Here is an 18,727-nt window from a genome sequence, read left to right as displayed (position 1 = left end):
GCTTTTGCACTGCCTTAACTGACATCACAGTCCAAAAACAAGAGTAACTTTGTGTACCTTCTCCTTGGAGAATGGGAGCCAACTTCTTCAGCCATCTGTAGGTTAAAAGCTGCTCAGAAGGGTATAGTGAGGCAAGCTTAGCTTGCTGTGTCTCAGTTTTGTGATCTTAGGTAAGTCATTTCCCCTTTCTAAGCCTCAGTTTCTTCATCTGTAAAGTGGGAACACCCACTTCTCAAGGGTAAATAAGGGTCAAAAACTCATAATTAGCTATCAACAAACATCAGTTCCCTCTTCCCCTTCCCTTCAGACATATCTTTGTAGGGAAACAAAGATTAAAAAGCTCTCAGGGAAGAAAATGTTTATGAAAGGAATAGGTAAATGATGAAGAGAAAAGAAACCTTTTTTTAATGCATGTGCTGTGTGTTAGGCATCGTGTTAGGTTTTTTAACAGATGCTATACTATGCCATTCTCAGAATGACTCCGGAGGGAAGATATTAGCTATATTCTTTTTTAATTGTGGTAAAATATAAATAACCTAAAATTCACCATTCTTACCGCCAGTTAAGTGTATAGTTCAGTGGCATTAAATACATTAATTCATCTCGTTGGGCAGTCATCACCAAGATCCCACTATAGAACTCATTCCATCTCATGCAAAACTAAAACCCTTGTTCCCATGAACCTCCTTCACCCCTCAAGCCAGCCCCGGGCAACTACCATTTTACTGTCTCTATAATCTGGTAAAGCACTTTACAGTGGAATCCTGTAGTATCTGTCCTTTTGTGACTGATTGTTTCACTTGGCCTAATATTTTCAAGGCTCATCCATATTGTACATGTGTCAGGATGGCCTTCCTGTTTAAAGGCTAACACCCCATTGTATGTCCATGCCGCATTTTGTTTATGCTTTTATCCACTGGCGGACACTGCGGACACTTGGGTTGCTTCCATCTCTCAGCTATTGAAAATAATGAAGCTGTGAACTTGGGCGTACAACTACCACTTCAAGTCCCTGCCCTCAATTCTTTTATATACCGCAAAGCAGAATTGCTTTTTCACATGGCAATCCTATTTAAAAATTTTTGAGGAATCATCATACTGTTCTCTATAGTGGCTGTACAATTTTGTCTAATCCTTTTTTAGAGATGATGCATCTTAGGTTAAGAGCTGAGCAACAGGCCTGAGGCCACAACTTCGGAAGGAAGAGTCTGATGCCAGTCTGGGTCCAGGGTGGCCTCATTCTATAGAGCAACAGTTCCTGAGGCCAGGGCTCAGCTAGAAGTATCAGAATCATCCAGTGTACTTGTTAAATATATAGATGCCTGGGTCTCCAGGCCTCAAGAAATAGAACCTCTAGGGATAGGGCCCAGGAATCTGTATTTTCAAAATAACAAAAATCAAACAACAAAGAAAGAAACCAACTCTCTGTGTTTCTGGTAGGCAGCCAGGTTTAGATAACCACTGTTTACTCTTGGGATGGTAGTTTAGTCACTAAGTTGTGTCTGACTCTTGCGACCTCATGGACTATAGCCTGCCAGGCTCCTCTGTCCTTGGGATTTTCCAGGCAAGACTACTGGAGTGGGTTGCCATTCCCTTCTCCAGGGGATCTTCCCAACCCAGCGATCAAACCCTTGTCTCTTGCATTGCAGGCAGATTCTTTACCGACTGAGTCACGAGTGAAGCCCACTATAGGGACAACAGTCATTACTGTCGTCTTTGTCATTATCCAGATGTCCTTGTAACCCTGCCTTACCCAGATCAGCTTACGGATTTGCAAACATCTGGAAACAGTGGGGAATGTAAGGGTTACCAGGAAATCTCAACCCTGAGTTTGTTCTCCAGCAAGTGCTGGCTTTCAAAGGGCGACACATTTAGTGCTCTAATCAACAAGGCATCAGCCAGGCGCCTGCCCGGGCCTTTCTTCGATTCCTGACTAACACTCATTAAGCTGCTCAGGCCCATGTGTTCCTAAGTGTGTGTGTAGAGGCAGGATGTTGGCATTTTAATCTTATTAGTGAATTGAAGCCCTAAGAGGCTGTAGCCACAGCAGCCCCTTGTGCCGATTCGGTGAAATTCTTCACACCCTGAGACTGACTCCCTGTCCCTCTGCCATCTCCCACCCATCCTCTCCAGCTCTGACCCTCCTCTGGGCATGGAGCAAAAGACTTCAGGAAACCAGACCTTGATGATTCCCAGGGCGCTGGCTGCAGATAGCTGGATGACTAGCTCAGGTAACTGTGCTGCCTATATCCCAAAACAGATACTGAGTTGTCTACCCCGGCCTGACTTGTGGAGTTGGCACCAGGCCATAAGCACGGCTCCCTGGATTCAACTGTCTGTGTCCCTTCCCCCATTAACACTCCTGAGAAAAGCCAGAGTAGGCTGTGGGGCCTTGGGAAAGAAACATCTAGAGGCAGTCTTGCCAGCACAAAGCCCTCATTGTTGGAGGAGGAAGGCTTGGGAGAGGCAGAGGGGGTGGTTATCTTTTGTCAGGGCCAGAGAGCTGAAAGGATTCCAGTGAAAAATGACCCTATAAACTAAAAAAGAGGGGAATATGCAAACTATGACTATCTTCTTCCTCGGGACAGAGATAGCTTGGGCTTTCTCTGAAAATATTCATAGACGCATACCCACATGAACACAAATACACATTTACTATTCTGTTCAAAGTAAATCGAGAGGCAAATGGAAAACAGAGTCACCCACCCAACCATCCAACCCTTCAGTCACTTGTTCATTCAAACATTAACTTCGTGCCATGAGCTCTGCTGGGGGAGACCGCAATGATCCTGGATCAGAAGTTTCTAATTGAGGGTGTGTTGTTCCTGCAATGACTGAGGAACCTGTATATTGGCTCACCAAGGATTGTCTGCAATGGAATTGATGTTTAGAACAATATATGTGGGGGTGTTATGAGGAATATACATTGTGTTCGAACATCACTGAATCCAAAGCAGTTATCTGTCTCTGTAGTTTTCTCCGCCAGTGAAAGCTAAAAGTGTGACTTCTAACCACTGGACACAGTCTAGACAAACAAAAGTGCAGAATCACAGTGTATAGCTCCATGAATGGAGGCAATCACAGCCACCACCACAACAGCGAACTAAACTAGGAACGACGGAAGTGCCTTACGTTTTAGTACCCACAATAAATCTGGGAGATAGACGTTATCACTACCTCATTTTGCAGGTGATAAAGCTGACCATGAGAGCCTTCATAACCCGTACAAGTTCACACAGCAATAAGAGCGGATCTGGGGAAATGGAGGAGGAAACTCAGCACTTTGAACACTTCTTGCCATGGTGGGCAAGGGCATCTTGTCCAAACACACTCGTCGTAAAGATGGATGAGGAAGCTGAGACTTAGAGAATTCACGTGACAAGTCCAAAGAGAGTCACGTGGTGAGTTCTTGAGGCAGCCTGGGGTAAGCTCTCTGCTTTCTATTCTTCCATTCTGTTTCACTGTTGTTTAAATAAACCAGACTTTACCTCCAAGTTAAAGGCAAAATAACCTGGGCAGGAGGACAAAGTAAAGGAAAGTGTTCATGGTAAAACACATATTGTCTTCTTGGACAGTCTGGAGCAGTTTTACTTTCCCGGGTTGTCACTTTGTCCTGGACATCCCTGGGAGAAACTCCTAACACAGGGGAAGTAAGACCCAGGAGTGGTGAAGGTACCAAGGACTCAGAGATTCCCAGCTCAAGTCACTTTATTTCAGGCACAAAGGACCATTTGGTGGAGCAACCCAGCTATCCCTTGGCTTTCACAGCATCCATTTCTCTCTGCCTAGCATCTTACAGCCCACACAGCCAGGAAACCCTAGGAATGCAGGTTCTGTCCCTCTGAGCAACGGTGCCCAGTGAAATCCCAGCAATCTGCCTCTGGCCATGTGCTGTGCCAGCCAGAGAGGCTGGCTTGGGAAGCCACTGTTTCCTGGATGATGGATCTTGGAGAGGCAGCAGGTGGCAGTGGAAAGAGTTTGGAGTCTGACCATGCTATATAGGAATTCTAGACCCACTAAGCACATGTGATCACGAACAAGTTTCCTAACTGCTCTGGGCACCTGTTTCTGGATCTCTGAAATGAGGATAACACCTTCTTTGTTTATAAGCAAAAGTGTAAAAGTGTTAGTCACTCAGTCGTGCCTGACTATTTGCCATGCCGTGGACTGTAGCCCACCAGCTTCCTCTGTCGTGGGATTCTCTAGGCAAGAATACTGGAGTGGGTTGCCATTTCCTTCTCCAGGGGATCTTCCCAATCCAGGGATCAAATCTGGGTCTCCTGCACTGCATCTAGATTCTTCACCATCTGAGCCACCAGGGAAACTTTGTTTATGAGTGAACATATTCAAAATACTTGGTACCTTCTTGCTCTGAAAAACGAGAATATATGAACAGATCAGCATTTTCAAAAACTTGCAGCGCAGAAGAACCACCTTACATGCTCTAAAGAAAATCTAAAATAAGACTCATGTCTAAAGGAGATAAAGGGTCGCTTCTGGGTTGGTGAGGGGTTGGGGGCTCAGGGTCCTGCCTGTTTTGCCTCTTTCCCTCCCACTGTGGCCTTGGGGTTCCTCTACGGAATTTGACTAGTTGGTCACTCGGCTCCTTTTAACTGTAATTAAGTGAAAAAAAGAAAAGAACAAAAAAATAGAAGGGAGGGAGAAAGGAAAAGCACAGTCTTGTCTGTTGCTACCTAGGAGGAGAGTTATATTTGTTGAGCACTATTAAGAAGATGAACTTGATCTCTAGTCTTACGGTCCCGCAGAGAAGCCAGACCAGGAATAGGTAATTTAAAGATTGAAAGGCGATTGAAAAAGAATCAGGGTGGGGTAGTCTCACTGGGAACACAAAGCAGGGGTCTGATGTAGCTCAGCCATCGGGGAAGCTGGGACCTGGAAGATGGGGGAGACGGCAGCTTGGACTAGCTGACGGGGGGCAGTGCAAGAGAGAAGGGATTGGACTGTGAGGTTCTGGATATGGCAGCACTAAGACTTGGTGAGCGACTGGACAAGAGGCCATGAAAGGGAGCACGCTCTCAAGGATGACCCCCAGGTCTCCGGGCTGTACATAAGGTGTGATACTGAAGCTAGCAGTGTAAAGCACAAGACTCCACCAGTATCTTTGTCCAAACTGCCCAGGATCCAGCATGGACCCCAAGCCCACTGCCCATACAACTGCCCATCCTTTCCCAGGGAGACAAAGGCTGGAGGGACCATGCCAGCACACACCACGGAAAGTGTTTAAGATCAGGAGAACTCGACAAGGCCTACAAAACACCTGTAGGCAGAGCTATTCTGGGAAGTACGGCAACTGCTTGCAGAAAATTAATAATACATGAGCTGAACTCCTTCTGAAATATTTACCCAGCCGGAATGGTTGCAGGCTAATAACCAGGAGTGGAACCCAAGCCTTCTCCCAAACAGCTCCGACTACTGAAAATGAAGAAGCGTCAGCCTGGCCCTTCCTGATGCTCGTGGAAAGAAAACAAATGTGCAGGTTGCCTCACTCAGAAACATAAGGACTGCAGGCTGCTGGGCAATGCTGGGGAAGAGAAATCAGACAGAGGCCTGGGAGGTAAATGACAGGAAGCAGCCCACACAGGAGGACTGCTAGTGGTGATGGGTTGCTTATTGCATGTCCCTGTCTAAAGGCCATCTTATAGGACCCCTATGAAGCAGAACACTACTTTTAGGCCATTTTATAGATGAAGGTGATGAGACACAGAAAGGTTATGTCAAGTTGTCTATGGAACCAGTGAGGAAGTGATGGAGCCGGAATTCGAGGCAGTCTGGCCCCAGAGTACGTGACCTTAAGCCACTTTGCCTTCGCTGCCTCCTGTTGCCTTTTCCAAAACAGTCAAGAGAGAGGTGCGAGTGTGAGGAAAGAGACTGTGCATCCAACTGCCAAAGCCACGTTTGCACAGCCCCAGGGCTGCGTGGACTTTCGGCCTCCAGCGTCTGCGGAGGAAGCTGCACGCTTTTCACCAGAGCCGTTCATTCATTTCTTTCTTTTTGGCTGTGCTGGGTCTTCACGGCTGCCCACAGGCTCTCTCCAGTTGCAGTGGGGTGGGGGGCTATGCTCTAGTCGCAGTACACGAGGCTTCTCATTGTGGAGGCTTCTCTCGTTGCGGAGCACAGGCTCTATGCAATGTGAGCCTCAGTAGCTATGGTGTGCAGGCTTAGGTGCTCTGTGGCAAGTGGGATCTTCCCGGACCAGGGATGGAACCTGGGTCTCCTGCACTGGCAGGCAGATTCCCAACCACTGGACACCAGGGAAGTCCCCTCTCATTTACTAATTATTTACCGAGCATCTGCTGGGGCCCAGACCCCAGGCTGGGTTCAGATTGGGCCTCCTGCAGTGTACACCATATCTACCTCTTCCAGGAATCTCTCTGTGTCTGCACCCAGGCAGAGCCCATTTCTCCTTCCTCGGAGCTCCCCACCAGCCTTCAGGCCATTCTTTAGGATAGACTTTCCCCCAAATCAGTTTGGAAACACAGAGGGATTTGAATAGACATGCAAAAGATGTTTTGGAGCAAGTAAGTTTGGGAAACATTAGGAGGGCATCCGTTCTGCAGGACTTCTCAGAGCGCTTAGAGCAGCAGAGGCAGTGATGACTCCCAGGAATGGGTCCGTGTGCAGTCCTTTCCAGATTGTTCAACACGGAGAACTTTTTCTTTTTTTTCCAAACAACATTTTGCAGGGCTGATGTATCATAAAACACTGTTTGGGATATTCTGCCCTAGAATAATAATACCATGTCAAATCTGTGTTTGGGTTTGACCTGTCAAGCCACTGGCAGGACAGTGAGGCTGGGAACTCTGTCTTTCTCATCTCTCCAGCTTCTACCATCAGCCAGGCCTGGATCAGAAGCATGCTCAGAAAATGTTTTTTTTTATTTTTTGCAAATAGCAAGTGCTCATAAAGTGGGTTTTTTTTTTTTTTTTTGCAAATGGCACAAGTGAATGCTGTAAAACAAAGTTCTGGGACTGCATCAACATTCATACCTGTGTCTGCCTACACCTCTGAGTCCATCTCCAAGGCTGCAGGCATGTCTTGCCTGTATGAATCTCAGGCAATGTTTCCTTTTCTCCCCAGACATGCCCAGTCAGGGCACAGAGCCCTTCAGCTGGCCCCCACCCCTGTCTTCCAGACCCCTATCTTCACTACACATTTCTTCAACCCTGACTCTATGGAACCCACTGGGACTTTCCAGAATGCAAGATGGCTTCTCTCAAGTGAGGTTCTCACCCACTGGCCAGCCCTGAGAAATCTTGCCTGGGCAGTTTCCCTTGCTCCGATCCTTAGCTCAGACCTCTTGGCTTCCCTGAAATCATCTCTGAGGCCCCCTCCGGCACCCCATCTCCAGGATTCAGCTAGATGCCGGTCCTGGGGTGGCCTGGGCTGCTGTACCCTACACTGTGCCCGTTTCCCTGTTTGTGGGGGGCTGTGTGTCATGAAGATGCCGCGGTGTTCTGTGCTGAGCATCACAGGCAAGAGTTGGAAAGCCCCTGATGTTACATGACCCTCCTACTGCAGATGGTTCCAGGCCCTGTGCAAGGTTCACCCCGAGCCTTTTAAAACCCGCACGGCGCTCTCCTCCTCTGTGAGCCCGGCCTGGCAAGGACAGGACCACCCTGCTCCTCTCATGCCCTCAGGAGCCGGCTGCCCCCTGACCCCTCTCAGGAGAGGTCTGCGGACTGGACTCACCATTTTGTAACAAGAGCACAAAGCCAGGACTGACTCAGCGCTTTGTTGAATCGTATTCTCCCTGTGTATTCTCTTCACAGTTTTCTAACTTCCACAGGCGTGAGCTAGCTTTGGCACGGCAGTTGTTTTACACAAATGAAAGCATGACTGAGCGCGGCGGTGTTTCCAGGGCTCTGAGGGGGGCAGTTCGGGCAGGTGAGGCAGGAAGGAGCGGGGAGGGCGTGTGGAGAGCTGGAGCCGGGCCCCTGCCTGTCTGTGGTGGGAAAACAGCCGCTTCTCCTGGACTGAAAGCACGGGGCTGCCCCCGGAGACTGCAGTGCCAGACGGAGCAGAACGCAGTGGAACCGGGAGACGCGGCATCGGGAGGAGTCCTGGAGTCTGTGTTCTTCCCAGCCCTGCTTCCTCCCAGCTCTCTCTTAACTCCCTCGTCTCTGGGCCTTAGACTCTTCATCTCAAAAAGGAGCGGGTTCGACGCCGTCAGTGGCTCTCCGGTTTTTGGTCAGTGACTGACTCACTGGAAGGAGTATAGTGGACATCTCAGCTCAGCCTAGATGCACATGCAACCTGAGTTTCACTTAAGAGTGCTTGCCCTTACTACCTGCTGTGTTCTCTAGTCCTCTTTACTCATTTATAATTTATTATAAGTTATACATTCACTTTATAAACTGTTATTGGAGCACAATGTGAGTACTGTATATATATATATATATATATATATATACACACAATGTATGTGTCATAGATAAAGAGCTGGATAAGCTCTCCCAAATTGAAAACACCCATGTACTCAGCTCTCAGATCAAAAGACAGACTATTATCAACACCTTGAAAGCCCCCCTGTGCTTGACCCATTTTCTAGCCCCTCCCCCAAGGATCCTGATTTCTAACAATATAGATTAGTTTTGTCTGTTTTTATACTTAAGATGAGAAGGAAATGGCAACCCACTCCAGTACTCTTGTCTGGTAAATCCCATGGATGGAGAAGCCTGGTAGGCTGCAGTCCATGGGGTCGCAAAGAGTCTAACACAACTGAGTGACTTCACTTTCACTTTCCACTTTCATGCATTGGAGAAGGACATGGCAACCCACTCCAGTGTTCTTGCCTGAAGAATCCCAGGGACGGAGGAGCATGGTGGGCTGCGTTCTATGGGGTCGCACAGAGTCGGACACAACTGAAGCAACTTAGCAGCAGCAGCATACTTAAGATGAATGTTGTCACAAAGTTTCTTTGTGCCTGGCTTTTTATTTCAACATTATACTTGTGAGGGCTGTTGATATAGCAGGGGACAGCATTCCATTGTGTGGCTGTTCCACCGTTTATCCACGCTGCTGCTGCTGGTCATGTTTTTGGGTGCACAGGGGTATGCATGTCCCATGTGTGTATCTAAGGACGGAACAGCTAGTATGCATACGCTCTGCTTTAGTTGACATCACCAGGCTGTCTTCCAAAGCCATCATCCCAGGACTCTCCTATCAGCCATACGTGAGGGTTCTGGTTGCTTCGTGCACTCATGCTCATGTCTGACTCTTTGCGACCCCATGGACTGCAGCCTGCCAGGCTCCTCTGTCCCTGGAACTTTCCAGCAAGAATACTAGAGTGGATTGACATTTCCTCCTCAAGGGGCTCTTCTGGACTCAGGGATCGAACTTGTGTCTCCTGCATTGCAGGCAAATTCTTGACTGCCTAGTTGCTTCACATCTTTGCCAATGTGAAGATATTGTGAGATATTGTCTATCTTTTTCATTTTAGCCCTTCTCATGGGTGGATAGTGGTATTTCATTGCTGGTTTAATCTGTAATTTCCTGGTAACTGATAATGCTTTCATATGCTTATTGCCTATTTGGATATCCTCCTTTGTGAAGTGTCTGATGTATCTTTTGCTTATTTTTCTATTAGGTTGCTTGTCTTTTCCTTACTTATTTGTTGGAGTTTCCTCTTTTTTTCTACTACACAGTTGACCCTTGAACAACATGGGTTTAGATGGCGTAGGTCCACTTAGATACAGGTTTTTTCCAACAGCAAATGCTACAGTGCTATACAGACAATGGTTGATTGAATCTACAGATGCAGAGCCTGGGACACTGACAAACCATGTAAAGGGGGGGGGCCACGCTAAATTATACCGGAATTTTCAACTGTGCAGAGGGTCAGTGCCCCGATCCCTGCCTTGTTCCAAGGTCAAATGCATATACTTTGGACATGAGACCTGTGTTGAATACACATAATGTAAATATCTTCACCCACTCTATGGGTTACTGAATCACTTTGTTTCACTTTAATGCATGATGATCTTGAACCACCAAATTAAATTCATGACCCACTAATGGGTCACAACCCATAATTTGAAAAAAACTGCAATACACGATAATGCAGTTTTCCTTGGAGCTAGAAACCCTGAAAGGGACCCCTTTGGCCAGTGGCTGCCACTGAAGTGTGAGCCTGGGGCAGGACCTGGCATGAAGAGCCGGCCGGTGTCTGGAGAGCAAAGGCCACGCTATCAGCTATCATAATTTCCAAATTTAAACAGCAACCTTGTTCTACACCTCCAATGACAACACAGTTCTCAGTCCTCCTGAATTTAAGAGTTACCAGCCCCACAGCCCAGACTGAGGCAGGGGACTCAGAAGGTGGTGTGGGAACACCTCTGGAATGAGCGTTTGCAGAGGGCAAAGAGTGTGCTCACCCATGTGGGCTTTCCGTCCTCCAAGGTGCCCGGACCCTCGGGGGAGGGTCTGGTGGAATCTAAGATGCCTTTGGAGGTTCCTTTCAGCCAACAGGTCAAGAGGACTTTCCCTAAATTCTGATAAACTCCGTTAACCATGCAAGAAGGGCACACACACATTCCGGGTGCCTTCTTCGCATGAAGGGTAACTTCTACGCAGTTCCCTCCCTCAGACTAGCCTGGCCTATAAACTCTCTAGGCTCCATGCAGACAGAGGCTGGGACACTCATGGACACACTCATGGCCAAGGGCACGCAGTTACAGAGCAAAGCTGACCAGCCCTGCAGCCTGTGTTTCATTCCTATGTCATACTCTTTCTGGGCTGCCAGTCACCATGGAGAGTGCCGACACACCCAAAGGGGCTCTCACACGTGCACACAAACTCACACTTGTGAGCAGACACACACAGACATATGCACGCATGTACACACATGCTGTCCTGCTCAGGAATCTGTGGGCTGGACCCTACTGCTTCATTACATGTGGAGTTTCCCCCCTCTCCTGATGTCCAAAGTAGGGAACCATCTCATAATACATGAATAATACAAACATACCTAGATGCGGACGGTACTTGACAGTGTGTATATCTTGTTCACAGCTAATCCCTCATCTCAACCTCACAACCAGCCTTCTGAACTTACACAAATACATGATGATTCTCCAGCCCCTGGGTCTACTGGGGGTCCAAGGACCTTCCTTCTGGGGATACCAATCCTAAGTATCCATGACTAGGGCTGTGCCAGCTGCCAGAGGTTGGTAGAATTTTGCACCTCCTCAGATCCTCTCTACAAGTTTCCCATATAATTGTATATTCCACAGCAACCAATCTTTCCTTGTCTGATTCTGAGCAGAGTTTTAATTTCATGAACTTTCCAAAGTTGGCCTTGTGTTTGCATGAGAGTTTACGGGATGTGGCCACTCTTCCCCCATCCCTAACAAGCACGCCCACAGATTCACGCTTCTCTCTTGTTAGCGTCTTTGCCACCTGCTGTCTTCTTCTCCAGCTGGAGGTAAGGCGCACCATCACCACTTATGTGACTACTAGGAGTTTACTGAACACTTCCTACGCACCAGGTACCAAGCGCTTTATGTGCATTATCCCAGCACACCTCACACGAATCCTTTGCCATATGTATTAATAACCTTCCTTCATAAATGAGGAAACAGATGCTCAGAGAGAAATGACAGCCTAGGACCCCATGGTCAGCAAGTGACTGGACTGGGACTGTACCCATGTACCTGGGCTATCTGATAAAATACTTGCTTATCACAGTACTTTTTTTTTTTTTTTACTGATCCCCAAGTCCTGGCCCATTCCAGTGCCTGGGACAGAAAGAAACCACAACTTCTTTACTCTGAGTCAGCAAAACTATAGACATGGAAGGAGACAGCATCTTAGGACCATCTTGTCCTACCCTCCTGTTTTCTTCAGGCTCAGAGAGATGAAGGGACTTTCTCGAAAGCATCATCGCAGTGGAACTGGGACTGGAACCCAGGTGTGGTTCCTTGAGTTTATCTTCCTCTGATTCTTTTATTCCTCGGAATAAAAGACACTGGTAGAGCATGGTCTGTATTCCAGGCCATCGGCCCCCAACTTTTTGGCACCAAGGACCAATTTTGTGGATGACAAATTTCCACGGACTGGGGGTGAGGGGGTGGTTTTAGGATGATTCAGGTGCATAACATTTATTGAGCACTTTATTTCTAATCTAATGCTGCCACTGATCTAATAAGAGGAATCAGTCCACAGCCCAGAGGTTGGGGACCCCTGTTCTAGGCAATGCTTTTATTTAAGAAGGCATTAACAGTGTTGGAAAGAAGGTGACCAGGGGAGAAACTGCTCTTAAAACCAAATTATAAAGCATTATTGGAGGGACAAAGAATACGAAAAGATCCCAAGGAAGGGAATGATTTTTGTCTTTATCCATTTTTAGGGCTGTCTGGTGAAAAACAGGCTTGGCAAGATGTGAGGAGCAGTGGATATAGTGGATACCAAATCCAGATTTTTTTGAATAAAAATTCCAAATGGGGGAGATAACCACTTCCTCATTAGTCCTGGAGCTTTCCAAGCATAGGCCAAATCTATCGATCTATATCCATCCATTTATCCATCCATCCCTCTCTCTCTCTCTATCTATCAAAGATCCGCACCTCTAAGACACTTTCATCTCTAAAATTTCACAAGGCTTTGAAATGTACTAAAGTCATACAGGGAAGCCACGCAGTAATTCTGTACTCCCTGCTCATTGTTTTTAGGTTAAAAAAAAAAGTCTCTTATAATATAAATGGATATAAAGTCTACCTATTAACACATATTTAAGAGGGAGAGTAAAAAAGCACCCATATCATTAACTTAAATCATGAATACTCTCTGAAGTGTAAAAAAAAAAATCAACTCACTTTTCTTTAAATCTTCTTAAAAGGGTCTAAGAATAGTCCTTCAAATAATCCTTGAAGTATGCAATTTTAATTTGGACACATGGTAATTTCAGTCTACCTGTTGAAAGAGACAAGAGAGAAATCAGTCATTTCTGACGAGGCTGCTGTTCTGACAAGCAGCAGTTGAGGTTCAGGCAGCTGGAGGGGGTTGGGAATGGGGTTCGGGGTGGGCAGCAGCAGTAGCTTTGGCCCAAAACTCAGAGGACAGGCGACTGAGACAGGGATTCCAGTGCCTGGCACGTAGCAAACGCTCAATAAATATTTAATCAATGAATGAAGAAAAGGATGGATGAGTAAGTGAGCATGATTTATCATCAACCTGTGGATACGGGGAGTTACCCTATAGGCTCAGGTCTCAGACTCTTAGGGAGAAACCTAATTTCCAGGCACTTGGCATACTATGGAGAATGATGCAGAGAAAGGCTCATGCTATAGTGGAGAGAGTGGGGGTTTTAGAAGCAGCCATATGTGTTTGAATTCAGGCTCTACCACTTATAACTGTACAGTCCTGGGCTATCTTATTTATTGATGTTTACTGCATGCATGCATGTGTGCTAAGTCATTTCAGTCACGCCTGAGTCTTTGCAACCCTATGGACTGTAGCCCACCAGGCTCCTCTGTCCACGAGGATTCTCCAGGCAAGAACACTGGAGTGGGTTGCCATGGCCTCCTCCAGGAGATCTTCCAGACCCAGGGATCTAATCTGCATCTCTTACATTAGCAGGTGGGTTCTTTACCACTAGTGCCACCTGGGAAGTCCACTTATGTTTACTACTGTCATTAAATTCGATACTTAGCCCATTCGTCAATTTTCAGTGCTTTCTCTTTCTGAATACAAGCATTTAAGTTCATACATTTCCTTTAAGTACTGTCTTAGCTATAATTCCAATTAAATTTTTTTTTCTTTTGTATTGGGGTATAGCCGATTAACAATGTTGTTCGTGATAGTTTCAGGAGAACAGGGAAGGGACTCAGCCATACACATACATGTATCCATTCTTCCGCAACTCCCCTCCCATGCAAGCTGCCACGTAACAATAAGCAGAGTTTCATGTGCTATATAGTATGTCTTATACAGCTGGCTATCCATTTTAAATATAGCAGTGTGTACATGTTATATCTGATATTTCTCTTACCATTTATAAGTATTTTATAATTCATATTATCATTTCTTTTTTGACTCATGAGTTAGTTAGAAGTGTTTTTGTGAATCTCTCTCAATGTATTCTTTTTCCCCAAAACTATTTATCCCCTGCCCAACGCATCTTTTAAAACTCATCTTTCTGTTATTGATTTCTAGCTTAATTGTCCTGTGGTGGGGGAATGTGGTTTGCAGGATACTGATTCCTTGAAATTTACTGAGATGCATTTTATAGCCCACGATGTAGTCAATTGTTGTGAATGTTTCATGTGTGCTTAGAAAGAACGTGTATTCTCTAGTTATTAGGTGCAATCTCCGGCTAGTATTTTGAAAACCTCCGTGCCCCTCCCATTTCCTTATCTGTAAAAAGGTACCCAAGCAATACACATTAGTTCCCTCCTGCCATTTAGAATTACGCTTCCTGACAAAGAGGTTGTGCAGACAGAAACAGAGAGAGTACAAAGATAGCCAGATGCGCTGTTTCTTGCTGATCACAATATTAATAAGAGTAGCCTAGATTTATAAAGCATTTGAAATATTCCACTGATGAGCACACCTCCCATTTGATTCCTTAGTCTCCAAGCCTGTGGGTGGCTGCCCAGGCGGTGGAGGTAAGGACCCACGTGGAGCAGGGACACGCCCACCAGCTGGTGGGGCCGTTCACTCGGCCTCCACCCCGGAACCACAGGGACCCTCCGTGACTCCCCTCCGGCTCGCTCCTCACATCCGCTCAGTCTGATCTACTTGCTGACTCTCAAATCTATCTCCTTCTCACCCTCAATGCCAACATCATTTCTTATCTGCTTTATTTCAACAGACCATTAAATTCCTACTGTTCTTAGAATGTGATTACAAGAAAATTCAGGCAAAATCTTGGCAGGCACAGCTCCACAGAGGGGCTGGGGTAAGTGTTGGTGGATGGGTACCAGAGCATCAGAATTGGGAAGGGGACAGTGATGTTACGTTGATCAAACAGAGGCATGCGTTTAGAAAGACAAATACTGAGTTCAAATAGTCTTCCTCTAATTCAGCCCTTCCAGTGACCTTGCTTCCATCCCACTCCAAGTTCTTCCTCTGCTTCTCTGAGAGAATTCCTGAAAGAGTCATCTAAACTATTTCCCCCACACCCACACACCCCACAAATTACTGTGGTGGGGCTCCACCTCCAGAGAGTTCTTTTTAAGATCATAATCATGTTGTCACTGCAAATTCCAAAGACTCCTCAGCCTGCAGTGGCCTCCCTGGGTCACCGTCCAGCAGTATCACCAGCTCCTCTGGAAACCCTTCTGCCTCGGCATCGACAACACCAATCTCTTCTGATTCTCCTTTACCTGCAAGGATGTTCTCTGCTTCTTGCTAGTTCTTTCTTCTTTGCCTCATCCTTAAATGTGAAAGAGTAAAGAGCTCCCTCTTTCTTCAATTCTGTGGCTTCAATTGGCATTTTCATAATTTGTTATTTGTTAATGCAAAACTGGTATATAACATTATTAGTTTCATGATTTAATTAGAATTGTTTCAATAAAATAAGAACCATAAACTACTATTTATTAAGTGCACATTAAGTGTTTGCCAGTCACTGTGCTAAACAGTGTTTCACTTAATCTTCACAATAACCACCTGGGGGGTTAGTTTTTGTTAATACTCCTTTTTTGTTTTTTTTTTTTAACAGATGAGAAAGGAGAAGCTAAGAAAAGAAATATAATTTGCCCAAGATCGCTCAGCTACTATGTGGCGGAGCTGGGATTCAAAACACCATCTGTCTAATTCAAAACTTGTGCTCTCAGCTACTACATTCACTCATGCTCCCCTCCTAAGCCCTGGAACTCACCATTCTCCCACAGTGTCATGCACTTCATACTTCCATCTTGCTGCCCTTGGAATGGAAGACCTTTATCTGCACTGTGAGATGAGAAAAGTCCGTCCATTGTTCAAGGCTCAGCTCCACGGCCCTAGTTCCATAACGTTTCCCACAAGCCCAGCCAGTTTAATTGTTCCCATCTTCTTCCTGTGGCAGCTCTATAATGATACCAAACCATCGATTCATCCATCTGACCATGTGTCCATCCATCCACCAAGAACCACACAAATATGGTAGAAGATTGTTTACCCAGAAGCATCCAAACACAGGATGTTTTATGCTCAGCCTTTGAGAAAAAAAACATATCATGGTTTGGTCAAAATTGAAGAAAATTTGCTGGAGGTCACAGTATGTAGGGAAGAAATGTGCTCTGCTAGGTATCTGGGAATGCTGACTGGTCAGGGACTGCCATCCCTGTGATCTGGTCAGGGTGGTTTCCAAGGTTACCAAAGCAGGTCTGTGCAATTTCCCCTACCCAGTCCCTATGTTTCTAAATCCTATTGACACACTAAGCCCGGCTCAAATACTCCTTCAACCTCAAAGCTTTCCCTGATTCTCGTCTCCCATCAGGCACGAATGAACCAGGACCTCCACACCACAATGAGTCTGTGACATCGCTGATGACACTCAGCACTTTTATCATCCGTGGCTAATACTGCAGTTCAAAAAGCATGTCAACATATTCATTTCCTGCTTTACCTTCCCTGCTGGTCTCCTTGGAGCTCGGAACTGCACCCACTTCACCTTCACGATGTTTTCAGAACCAAATCCAGTGCCAGGCACACAGACACTCAAGTGTGACTGCCCAGCTGAAACTGGTGACCCTGGACTTGAATGGAGAAGGCCATTCAACAACCACTCAAAGGCAAGCACCTAGTCGTGGACACAGCTGGTGTAAAGTACACATAAAATCCTATACAAAATCCTTCTACCTCTTTCCAACTGACCAAAAAAAAAAAAAAAAAAAAAAAGGATCAGGAAAGGGGGACCATGCATCCACTTAACCTGAGGTTTCTGAGGCCTGTGTCCCATAGTTCACATGTTGGGGTGATGGCTTTTGATATTCTCCAGGATGACCTAGACAGGGAAAGATGATGTCTGAACACATTCTAGTTTCCATGGTCAAGAAATGAGTTAGACCCTAGAGACAGACAGTGCTTCAATATCAACTATGACAGTCACCTGCTTTACTGAGGAGGGCAAGGGAGGTCAAATGACCCCATCCAAGTCATGGGACAGAAAGGACCGTGCAGACAAATTTTCCCTGGCCCCTCCTAGACTTGCAAATGAAGCCTCTAGGAAACCGAGTGCTCTCTGCATGGCTAAAAATAAACTCCCCGAAACTTCATCTAGCTCTATCACGGCTGCAATTTACAGCGTCTCGAGCTTCAGCGTGGTGTAATTAGCAAATGGATTATAATAATTTATTTCTGGTTTGAAAGCTCGAATGAACACGACCTTCCAGCGGAATGGGAAAATAAGAGGCTGGGAGCCAGCCACACTCCTCCAGCCTCTTCCGATGCCACAATTTTGATGCTGGCCAGCATCCATCTACTGATGTCTGATGGATGTGCCAAAGAGAGGGGATTGTAACTCTGGCCTTCGGGGTTCCTGGGAAGCAAGACTTCTAGAATATAGCACTCCCCTCGACCTCGCCCCATGAAGGATCCATGCTCATTTTTTCAGGGGCTGCAATGGTGTTCTAAACCATCCTTCCAATGAGCAAGAACATCCAAGGGCAGGGAACGTTTGCTGTGATGTCTCCTAGTAGCCACCACTGAAGCCTGGACCAAGAAAAGGCTAAGAAAAGGCTGGACGGGGGTCAGAGAGGAACTGTTTGGGTTTTGTTGTATGTGTGCCATGACTGACAACCATGCCAAGTCTCTTTTACAAAATGCTGACAGATACGTATCTTCCTCACAAGATTATCATGGTAATTAAATGAGAAAAATGTATCAAGAGGGTTTTGTAAGTGAATGCTAGTGATTCTTCTTGAGTGAATACATTCCCAAAGTAGCTCTCTCTGATGAGGGATGCTCCTGTCCAAAGCACTAGAGTATGCTGTGGTAGGGCGCCAGGGCTGGGGCAGCGGAAAAGCCGGAAAGTTGTCTCCTTGAGTTTTCCTCTGCAGAATCCAGGCAGAGGCCGATCCATTTACCTTTCGCAATAATATCTTTCTGGTGGAACATTGTGATGCTAGGAAACAGGGATCCTGTTGTGGGCAAGGAACGTGAACAACTTTCTCCTTTCTCATACACTGTGCCAAACACCCACCAAAACACACACCGACACAGAAGGTGAGGATGGTGGCCAGGCGGTGTGCAAAACCAAAGTGGTGCTTGTGTCCTCTTTGTTAGAGGCAGGGAATGAGCATTCACTGAGCAATGACCACATGCCAGGCACATTACTGGATGGCTTCACTTCTGCAGGGATGCAAAACATGCTGTCTTCTACCCATCCCCTCAAAATGTCTCTGTAGTATGACAATTATTTCAAACTGAAAACAATCGAGGCTCGAAAGACTCAGGAAGAAACTTTGACCTTCCCCCTAATTGCCTAGAAAATTTAGATAGAGGGCCTGTTCCCCAAATAGAGCTACCACCAGAGATACTGATGCCAAAATCTTGGCTCTCTGTGCACTGATGCTAAAAGGAAATACAGGGTTTTGGAGGCACACGAAAAAGGAGCTTTATTCTTTGCCAGGCAAAGAGGGAACATAGTAGGTTAGAGTCTCAAGAACTGTGTCCCACTTCCTGGGGAATAGGGAAAGTTTTTATATACTAGTGAAGGTCTTGTGTTTTATTTTTCTTGTGCAAAACTTCAAAATGTTTGCCACAGTTGGCATCAGGCAACTTG

At 46.2% G+C, this 18,727-nt stretch overlaps 1 protein-coding gene across 11 annotated transcripts in view; it reads right to left on the bottom strand.

The window, feature by feature from the left end:
- The window catches only part of TENM4 (teneurin transmembrane protein 4), an 861,213-nt gene that overhangs the window by 484,490 nt on the left and 357,996 nt on the right, over positions 1-18,727 (bottom strand). Inside the window, exon 4 of one of the 11 annotated variants that reach the window (XM_070457226.1) lies at positions 12,834-12,930. The exons of the other annotated variants lie outside the window; for them this stretch is intronic. The gene's annotated coding sequence lies outside the window, so the exon portion shown is untranslated. The remainder of the gene's footprint in view (positions 1-12,833; positions 12,931-18,727) is intronic. 11 annotated transcript variants of the gene reach the window in all.

The sequence above is a fragment of the Odocoileus virginianus genome, chromosome 28 (assembly GCF_023699985.2).
Source record: "Odocoileus virginianus isolate 20LAN1187 ecotype Illinois chromosome 28, Ovbor_1.2, whole genome shotgun sequence".
Taxonomy (NCBI): domain Eukaryota; kingdom Metazoa; phylum Chordata; class Mammalia; order Artiodactyla; family Cervidae; genus Odocoileus; species Odocoileus virginianus.
Note: the sequence above shows the minus strand (reverse complement) of the source record. Positions and strands in the feature narration are given on the sequence as shown.